At 41.7% G+C, this 9,829-nt stretch overlaps 1 long non-coding RNA gene across 4 annotated transcripts; it reads right to left on the reverse strand.

Moving 5' to 3' along the window:
• Window positions 1–518: 518 nt before the first annotated feature.
• Window positions 519–8,091, reverse strand: LOC128855491 (uncharacterized). Of its 4 annotated transcripts, XR_008453731.1 has the most exons (5): window positions 7,831–8,091; window positions 7,600–7,723; window positions 7,315–7,541; window positions 1,517–1,682; window positions 519–1,426 (listed from the first exon to the last, which is right to left on the reverse strand). It is a non-coding gene; the product is annotated as an uncharacterized LOC128855491 (long non-coding RNA). The 4 variants fall into 4 exon arrangements; XR_008453728.1 differs by having other exon boundaries at window positions 7,600–8,091; XR_008453729.1 differs by lacking the exons at window positions 519–1,426; window positions 1,517–1,682 and adding an exon at window positions 1,717–4,074 and having other exon boundaries at window positions 7,600–8,091.
• Between the last annotated feature and the right edge of the window lie 1,738 nt (window positions 8,092–9,829).

Genomic DNA, 9,829 nt, shown 5'->3' on the forward strand with positions numbered 1-9,829 from the left:
AATTGCTTCCTTTTTTTCGTTTGAAAGTTTTCAGAAAACTACCTTATCACCAAAATATCGTTCAAGAACGTAAGGAAACATTCTCTCCCAAAGAGAGAAAAAATAAACGAACGAAAAATTTGCTGTGATTGGCAAAAACCCCCGGTGCAGGGAATACAAAATTGGCGCCATCAGCAACGGCTAATTTGTTATTGGCGAATTTTTCAGAAGTACTCTGCCCAGCTTGTGAAGAGGAGGATGAGAGGGCGGGCCACTTTCTGTGCGTCTGCCCCGCCTTCGCTCGAATCAGACTTCAGGTCTTTGGCACTGATGCGTTAAAAAGCGACCACCTTGGCTCCTTGGCACCACAAGATCTACTCAGATTCCTTCGGAGGACGGGTAGATTGAATCGAAACTATTTCTTTATCATTCTTACATACCTACATTTATGTTACAAAGTTCGTATCATATTTCAGGACAACTTGAGAGTGAAACTGATTAGCTCTTATTTTGAACAAAATTTAATCAAACTTCACGAATTTTTTACACAACATTAACCTATTATATATCTATAAAATCATTAAATTAAATTGCTCTTAGCAGAAATAACCTCCTCGCTCCGCGTCTGGAAATGATTGCATGCCCGAATCAAATGCTCCTTATTCATATTGACAATAACGGTATTAATTGCAACCTTCAGAGAGGAAATGTTGTTATGGGGATGCTTATTGGTTTCACACTTAACTATGCCTCATACGTGGAAAACCAGGTGGTTAAGGACTGGGGAGTTGAGTGGCCAGAAGTTCAGAGTTGTGTGGTCGTAGAAATTTTCAGCCATCAAACCTTGTGTCTCCATCGCTTTGTGTGAAGGAGCAGAGTCTTGGTGAAAGAGGTATGTGCTGTCAACGTGTACATTATTAATCCATGATTTCACGTTTCACTACTGTCTCTAGAACCTCGATATGTCCGTAAAGAAGGCTGATGGCATGGCATGTTCTTCGCTGCCCACAACACCTAAAACCAAAACGGTGGTTGTAAACTTCGCGTGCATGACAATAGGAACATATGTTGGATTAAAACATAGCCATCTGTTATTCTGGCCCTTTTTTGCGGTTGGTCTAGAAAAAACCATAACATCTCAGGCGCTTGGGAGTGTCAAATTTTGTTTAGAAGGCGTTTTGACCGGATAACTCGCAGTTCTTGTATTTGCTCCGAAATAAATTGTCTTCTGCGCATAACGTAGGATTTATATCGTATTTTTTTGCGTTTTGCAACAGATTCTGCATCGCCGTCTGATGCTTCCAATTCACGACGAACCTTATGTAAGATTGAACGGGCGCACTTAAGAAAATTAGAGATTTCTAAATCGATGTAATTTGCACATTTAACGACAATAACTGCATGTCTCTTTACTTCTTGAGTTAAGTTGTAGTCCTCCATGTCTTATCTGAAAAAGCGCAAAAAGCAATGGTTTCAATCTAACTATACTTCAGGAGATCATTTTTCTATCTAATTTCTTGACCATTTACACACTTACACGTCTATGCTTTACGTTCATTTGCTGTTGTTAGACAGTTAAAGCTCCTGTTTCTATCGTGTTACACTTGGTGGGCCAAGCCAGTTAATCACAAAAAAAAATGTTCTAGTTTACCGAACAAGTTTTGATGAAGTAATTGAAAATGGCTGACATCAGTCTCGGAATTCTAGAATAAGAAACAAATTTTGTGCAATGAATTATAAGGGTATTTTTTAATGTAAGTAAATATGTATATAAAATTAGTTTTCAATGTTTTCATAGATCTCATTACAGCACAGAATGGACGAGTTAGCGAAAGCCCATTCCGCATGTGATGACTGTTGCTACCCACTTCAAGTCAGGTGGATGTATTCGATGAATCCGAAGACCGAATTTCGCAGTTGGAGGGGTCGTTTCAGCAAATTGTCGACAAAATCTGAAGCTGACCCTAAAAAATTTAGGCATAACAGAAGTAAACTACTTCAACGATGTCATCTTTCTGTTGCTCACCACGCTACCTTTCTCTGAATTATTAACAGCTAATGGAGTGATGTTAATGCCGCATAACTCAAAACCCGGCTCTCGAGGGGAGTCGGGCAATATAATATCTCCCCTTTAACCTGTAGCGAAGAGCACCAGCATAGCTCGCACAGTTACCATAGCACTTACCGCCAAGAAGAATTTAAAATGGGTTGCCGAGGTTTCGTACTAACCTTTGAACTTCTGGATCTCGACATCCTCAGGTCAGACTCTCTCTGCTTCTGTACCTTACTAACTCAAATCTAACCAAAGGACAGTGAATCGCAACAAAGTCCTTCAATCACCAACATATCTTGGGGTAAAGGTAAATAACCGTATTTGCACATTTCGCAATACCGAACATTTATTAGAAGCCCGTAGATGACGAAGCACAGACCTGTTACGACATATATGGGGAGTTTTCTGATATTGTCCGAACACCTCCTGCACAGTGAAGCTCTTATGGTCCCACTTTAGTAGCAAAAAAAGTGATATGCATCCTATGTACATCATTTAGCTCTTTGAGCTCAAATACGAGGTTCACCAAGGCACACAAAAATCATTGATCTCGAAGGATCATCATTGGGTAATTAACGACATTCATTAAGAGACGATTAAGATCTTAATCAACTCTTACGCCATGAATACCGTAATCAAAGACCAACCATCAACCGACCCTGATTTAGAGTATTCCCATGGAAGCCCGTTCTACGTACCGAAATCAATGAGGGTTTCGCCGCTCAAGGGATTCCACCCCAGTAAACCGGTTTTGCTTAGCGCGCTGAACCTCATCCTTCGTCTTTCGCCACTGAAGCAACTCTATCCAGCAGAGTTCTCTTCAAGGTTAGGTTCGAGCCTAACTCTAGATCTGGAATCAATTTCTGCACCGTTTGCCAAAGAAGGATCAACTAGAAATCAATTTCGATGCAAGAATCTTTTCAGTTAAAATGTAGAGTGCAGATCGCTGTAGTAGTGTTTTCATGACACACCGACATGGGACCTGAAATCAAATACATGACACCACTTGCCCAATATGTCTCGATCGATAAACCTAGCTGATGTACTTCCGCGAATCACCGCTTTTATATTAACTTGAATAAAGCTGATTGGCACCTGATATGAGGCCACCTTCAACGCCTCTTCTCATTCCCACCGATGAGCGCGTAGGCGGACGCAAATCGATCACTGCCACGGCTCGCATCGTACCCGTTAGACAACCAAAGAACATTCGTCGTAATTTCCGAGCGGAAGCAGCCGTGTTAGCGAACGAGCGTGACCACCCACACGAGGCCGATCCCGGGGATCCTCAGATGAAAGATCTCACTTTAGTGATACAGCAACTGGTAAATCAATACCAGCGGGCTAAATAGGTAGAGCACTGGAAGACCTGTAACCTGGTACATCGTAACGTGGTCAAACCCAACAAGCAAAATGACAGATGCACTGCTAATCGACAGTCGGTCCAACGTAACTACGTCTACGAGCCGGATTCATAACCGGCCAAGGACTGTCACTTCAGCAGCATTCTTAGTATATGTATGAGGATTATTTATGCTGCTACAAGAACAACAACAAAAACAACAACAACATGAACTGCTACAACAACAAGTGGCAATCACTTTTGTTGATTGTTTTGGTCGGACCCGAAGCGAAGCGCGGGCTATTTTTGCCGACGATTCACAATACATCATTCCATTGACAGATCCAAGCGTCGTGTTACCAAGCGCGATCTCGATGTACTCGACCATGACATACTCAACATATGTCCAGCATGTGAAGGTACCCTGCACGACACTAAAGACATACTCTTGTGCCCCCTTAAACCCACTCACCTAACACCTCTCTCCCTTTGGACCCATCTCGACGAAGCAGCATGTTTCCTTGGTCTACCGTTAGATGAGAACGACCACAGCGGCCGGTGACTCTACCGTGCGTAGCAGGGCTTGATAACTGCTACAACAACAACAACTGATATGCAGCATCAAAAATGATAGGGAAACGGGTTTCTCTCACACAGCGGTCGTCCGTCAGTCGGCAATAGCAAGCCCACAAATGCGTTTCTGTAATAAAAAAGATTTTATTTCATATTTTATAAATGCAGCACTGAATTATTAAGAAAATTGTACTCATTCTCTTTGCAATATTGAAAAAAGAACCATCTTCATCGAATCTTCTTTTTTCAATGCTTTTAAACCACCAAATATTCATATTAGCATTGTTTTCGCCGCAAATATGATTTTATTTGTTGCTTGCGTCGGCATATAAAATTGCAATTCACGATGCGAAATATGATCGCCCACTGCTTTGTGGTGCCTTATATGCTTATGCATATATACTCACAGCGACAAGGCCGGAGGAGACTGTCTGTGTGTCAATGAATTTATGATATGAACTGCGAGCAAGCTAAATGCAAAACATAGACAGGGGTAAATAAAGTAAACGGAAGTGCAGTGCCCACCGGTTCGTAATTTATGAATATGCATTGATACATACAAACATGCATACATATACCTTAGATGGGTATGTGTGTGTAGATATTCCGACACATACGAAGATTTTTGTGCAATTCTCTATTCTCGATTATGTAAATTTCCCTCGGCAAGGCATTGAAAAACAAAAGTGCCGGTGGTAATCAGTTAGACAAACTTCTAATATCAAGTAAACTGCTACAAATTTAAGAATTTGTGTTGCCATTGTAAGTACAGGAAAGCAGAATTATGACTGCATACCAAATACGGCCAAGAAGCAAAACTACGAGCCCCGACATTGAATTTTGCCTTAGACATAAACACATTCAGCTTTTCTTTTCATCTTATCTTCAGTTTTCCGGCTTATACTTCGCAATTTTGAACATTAAGTTATGGGCTATTCTCTGCCCAGGCTCCCTTGGAAATGTATAGGTGTAATAACTACAAAGGTGCCGACAATGGGTGCATTCTGCAGAAAATGCGATTCGTTCCAAATTGGCATGATTATTGCGCTGTTGTAGTCAATGTATCATTTCATTGATGGAATAAGTGGCTTTGGCCAATTTTCGGATGATCTAAGTAGGCGATCCTGATTCAAAAGCATTTGCTCAGTCGCTTGAGTAATGGTCATTTTGATTCACTATCAAATCTAAAGGCTGCAGCATTCATGGCGTATATGTTGAGACCAAAGACGTTGTTGTTGTTGTTGTTGTAGCAGCATAAACATTCCCAATAAATATACTGGGCACGCTGCTGGAGTGACAGTCCTTGACCGGATACAAACCCGGATCGTTCCGGTAACGTAGAACCGACTGTCGTGCGAACGGATACGTTTTTGTTGTTGTAGCAGTAACTTTGCCCTGTCAGTGTAGTGTAATAACCGGTCGCCTTCGTATAGCTCATCTAACGGTGGGCCCAGGTAACTAGCTGTTTCGACAGGTTGGGTCCAGAGGGAGAGGGGTGTTAGATGAGTGGGTTTGATAGGGCATATGAAAAGGTGGCTAATATCGTGCGGGGTGCCTTCACATTCCGGACATATGTTTAGTATGTCGGGGTCGATTCTGTATGTAATTGTGCCTAGCTTACGCGGGACTCTCGGGGAAGTTGCAGCTCTTCGTCTACGATAGGTGGTGGTTGGACTCCGATAACGGCATTCGGGGGTCGGGAGCTTAAGAAGGTTATGATGGTCTCCCGATGAATGTCGCTTATGGTCTATCTATACACTATCCGATCCAGCAGCTGTCTGTTTTGTTTTGGATCTCCCCTCCTGACGTGCCTGGGAGGTGGCTCAGGCTCAAGCAGATGTCTGCATGGGTGAGGCCTACGGTAACACCCTAGCAGAAACTGTTTGCTGAGCAATTTGTTATGCTCCTTCACAGGCAGCATGTGGGCCTTGTCGTGTAGGTGTTGTATTGGGGACATCATGAAACATCCTGTCACGGTCCTTACGGCAGTATTTTGCGTCCACTGTGAATCACTGGTTACAGGCGACCAGACAGGCGCAGCATAGTTTAGAACCGGTCGGCCTATTGCCTTGAAAGTCGGCAACAACATTTTACCGTCGAAATTGGTGTGTCATCGACTTTTACCTTAAGTTGCAGCTTGACCTCCTTTGGCCAGGTGGTGAAGAGGGTCGCCGTGGATTTAGTGGGGGAAAATTTTAAGTTCCTCGCAGTGAAGAAACGAGAAAGGCAGACGAGGTAGTCGTTTACCTTGGAGCAGAGACCGTCAGTGTCATTGGCCGTCGCCATTATCGTGCAGTCGTCGACGTAGGAGCTAGCCCTGTCTAGTGTACCGTATCCCACCCCCAGCGGATACGTGTGTATTAACCACTTCAAGCTACTGATGTATTTCAGAAGTCTATATCTTTCCATCTCTTCTTCCAGACAGCTTCTGCAGAAAGGACTTGAAGCAATCGCAAGTCTGACCGCATGGATACCCAGCGCACAATATCTGGTAAGGATACCTACCAAATTCGAGAGCTGCGAATTATTGGGCTTAGAAGTTCCTTCGAGCGCCCCCAATCTAGCTGTGACCAGAAGGATCTTGTGACTTTGCATGTTTGCGCACTAGCCCAGCGCTCGCAGAGTTAACGCCAGGCCCATCTTTCCAGAAGTATACCACAGGTTCTCAAGGGAATCCCAATCTTTCCGATTTACGATTAAACAGCCTCCTGGGTTCCTGTCTAGCCAACTCATCAGCCAGCATCTCCCATCTATGCCGCTGTGGCCGGGAACCCAAATGAAACTTATATCAAAATATTCGGATGCAATCGAGGCAAATCTCAGGCATTTCCACCGACTAATTTCGAACATACAAGCAACGAGGCCAAGGCCCTAATTGCCGCTTGGCTGTCAAAGTAGATATTTACGTTTTTCCTTTCGCTTAGAAAACACAACAGTGGTCCGGAAGCCTAATTTTGAGCTTGATGGGGAGCTTTTCGTAGATTATTCCCCCACTAACTCCTCCGTCCAATTTCGAGCCATTCGGAAACATGTTTGTCACGTCATGCCCATTCCTCTCTTGAGGAAATATGAATGAAAAAATTACTTTGCTGCTAAACAAATAATTGAATCCTTATCCACTCTACAGCGCTTTATAGTTTTTTTATGTTACTGCTCCTACCGCCAGGCTACTGAAAATTTTGAAAGCAGTACATCTTTTGCTCATAACTTTAGGAATGTCCTATTGTTGGAGAAGGGCCCCACTGCATTGCGCACGGAACAGCAGCAAACAGCGGCAAAATGGGTGGAACATTTAGATAAACATATTGAATCCAACATCTTGTCTGGAAATAAGCAGTTTTATGAATTCTAAATCGTATATGTTTACCTTCAGCACTGGCGCATATCTGCTTTTTTGTTTACTGCACTATTGCTGTGTAGCAGCATAAAACATTCATTGTACGCTGCTGAACTCGGACAATAGCCCGGGTCATTTCGATAGCGTAAACCGCAGTGTCACAGGTCTTTTTCTGGTTGTTGTTATGCTTTTTTCAGTGATGATCCCAAGTTTACAGAGGAACGTCGCCGTTTACTACCTTATGTACGCAAATACTTCTGCAAGCAGTAATGCAAAAAATACAGTTTTAAAAGTGGTAAATATTAGACACATTACCTTTAACCCTTTAGGGACGAGTGTCGGCATACAGCCGTACAAGCTGTTTTACCGTTCCGGACGCGTATCGGCATAAAGCCGCCCAAACTAGTTCGTAGCTGCAAGGCTCGCGACGGCTGTCTTTCTGAGCGATAGGATACGCATAGATTTAGTAAAAGAGTCGAGTTTTCATACAAAGACATTAGGAGCCATTAGCGATGAAGTCTTATCTTCCTTATAACCTAAACTTACGATGTGAGACGACGATAGAGTCATAAATATAAATAAAACCCAGCTATTAATTGTAAATATAAAAATATTTATTTACCTTGAAGTTGGCTGCGCAAAATCTTTCCCAGCTGGCAGAAACCAGTCATTCACAGTTGATATGTAAACAAATCACAGATGTGCAACACATTGTTTGATTTTTGTGTAAGTGCAGCGCTATATTTTAATTGCATTTTTGAAGAAATGGAAAACGTTTTGCAGCTGAAAATTTTTGCCTTCAAACATCAGGATATGCCATTTTATGATTTTTTTGTTTTGTAAAAACTCCAGAATTCCTCAACACTATCAAAACAACATTTTACACACTCCTGCCAACCATGATTCATGTGACCGATAAAAAGAGACAACAGGTATCTATATCTATTTCCTCTGCTCATTTTCACCTTGATGCTTTTCACCCTACATCTTCACTGCGTGCTGCCACTTTGAATTAACATAAAAGTGTTTATAAAAATAATATTAATTTTTGCGTACAAACAAAAGGTGTATTTGATTTTATCACTATTGCATGAAAATGTACGCAAACTTGTTTTAATAAGTCAAAAATTTATTCATTTATATTGTGTTATGCCGCAGTTTCTGCATGCTTTCATACCACACCTCATGTGTGCATATGTCTGGCAACACGAAGTCTGCCACAACGGCACGGAGTTGAAAGGCGACTAGGAAGACGTTCCTTCGAAAAGTGACGATTTTATGTGGACAATTGTTTAATTTTTAAGAAAAAAGTGCGTAAGACTATAGTTAATTAGACGCTATTATCGAGAAACTAAAAACTCAGTGAGAAAATTAATCGCGTATAGTAGAAAAGTGTCTCAGTGAAAAGTGCTCACCGCAGTTCCTTGTCCCGCGGCTGTAATCATGCAGTGTTAGTGCTAAAAACCAGGGAACCCTAATAAATTGCTTTAACCTGCAGCAAACTATAGTAAATGCTAAAATTTTAGCGCCAAAGAGCACATATTGATATCGCAAACAGGTTAAATTTGCCGCATATGATTTTTTTTTTTTTGTAGTGAAGCAAAGTGAAATTCTTGGGCATCGGAAAAATAGTAAAACTGCAGAAAAATACACTATTTGCGCCCGTTTGCTTTCGTTTTTCTTCTCTATCATAGAAATAAGTGCATAAAAGAGACGGGGAAAGTGTACGATGCGCACTAGCCATCGCCGTCATGGCCGTCATATGCGTTGAGAAATCACGAATACGGATGTGAAGTGTAAAAGCGTAAAAAACTACTAGACAGTAAAATTGTTTTCATTGTGAACATTACAGGTATTTGTTGTGTAGACAATTTCACCACGCGCTTAAACAGCCTGCCAAAATTTTCTACATTTGCCATTTTCACCAAGAACCAAATACAAATTTCTTTTGTTCGCCTTCGCAGGAGACAAAGGTTGCATACCGCCTTGCACCTTTTGTGTAATTCATGCAACAGTTGCATGCAGACGTGTTGTGAAAATAGTAGAATCTATACAAATAATAAGTGAATTTGAAAGTAAGCATTGCTGTTGATGAATGTGAAATGTTACAATGAATGTGAAACGCATGAATCGAAATATATTAAAAAAATGAGGAAGAAACGAAATTCTGCATTGCCATCGCCACCACTGACGTCGCTTTTGCCTTTACGTTTCTCATAGTCGTGGTTCGCGCACCGTCACTACAGAAATCAGTGAGTTTTGTATCGTGTTAATTTTCGTATTCCCCGCCCCGCGCGCTGTTTTCCTTCTTCCAACAACACTGCGTGCTGCACGTACGCAACACAAGTGTGTGCTTCCCCCTCGTGTATGCACCCATCCACCTCACTTTTGTACATACTTATATATCTGCTACCACATGTTTGCTTTACATTTGGCTCTTCAATTGCATATTTGTAAAAAAAAAGTATGTAAATATTGAGTGATGTTTTTCATTTAACTCCTAACAACGAAACGAAAACCCAAAGGGATCATTGCAAATGAAGGA

Source organism: Anastrepha ludens, chromosome 2 (assembly GCF_028408465.1).
Source record: "Anastrepha ludens isolate Willacy chromosome 2, idAnaLude1.1, whole genome shotgun sequence".
Taxonomy (NCBI): Eukaryota; Metazoa; Arthropoda; class Insecta; order Diptera; family Tephritidae; genus Anastrepha; species Anastrepha ludens.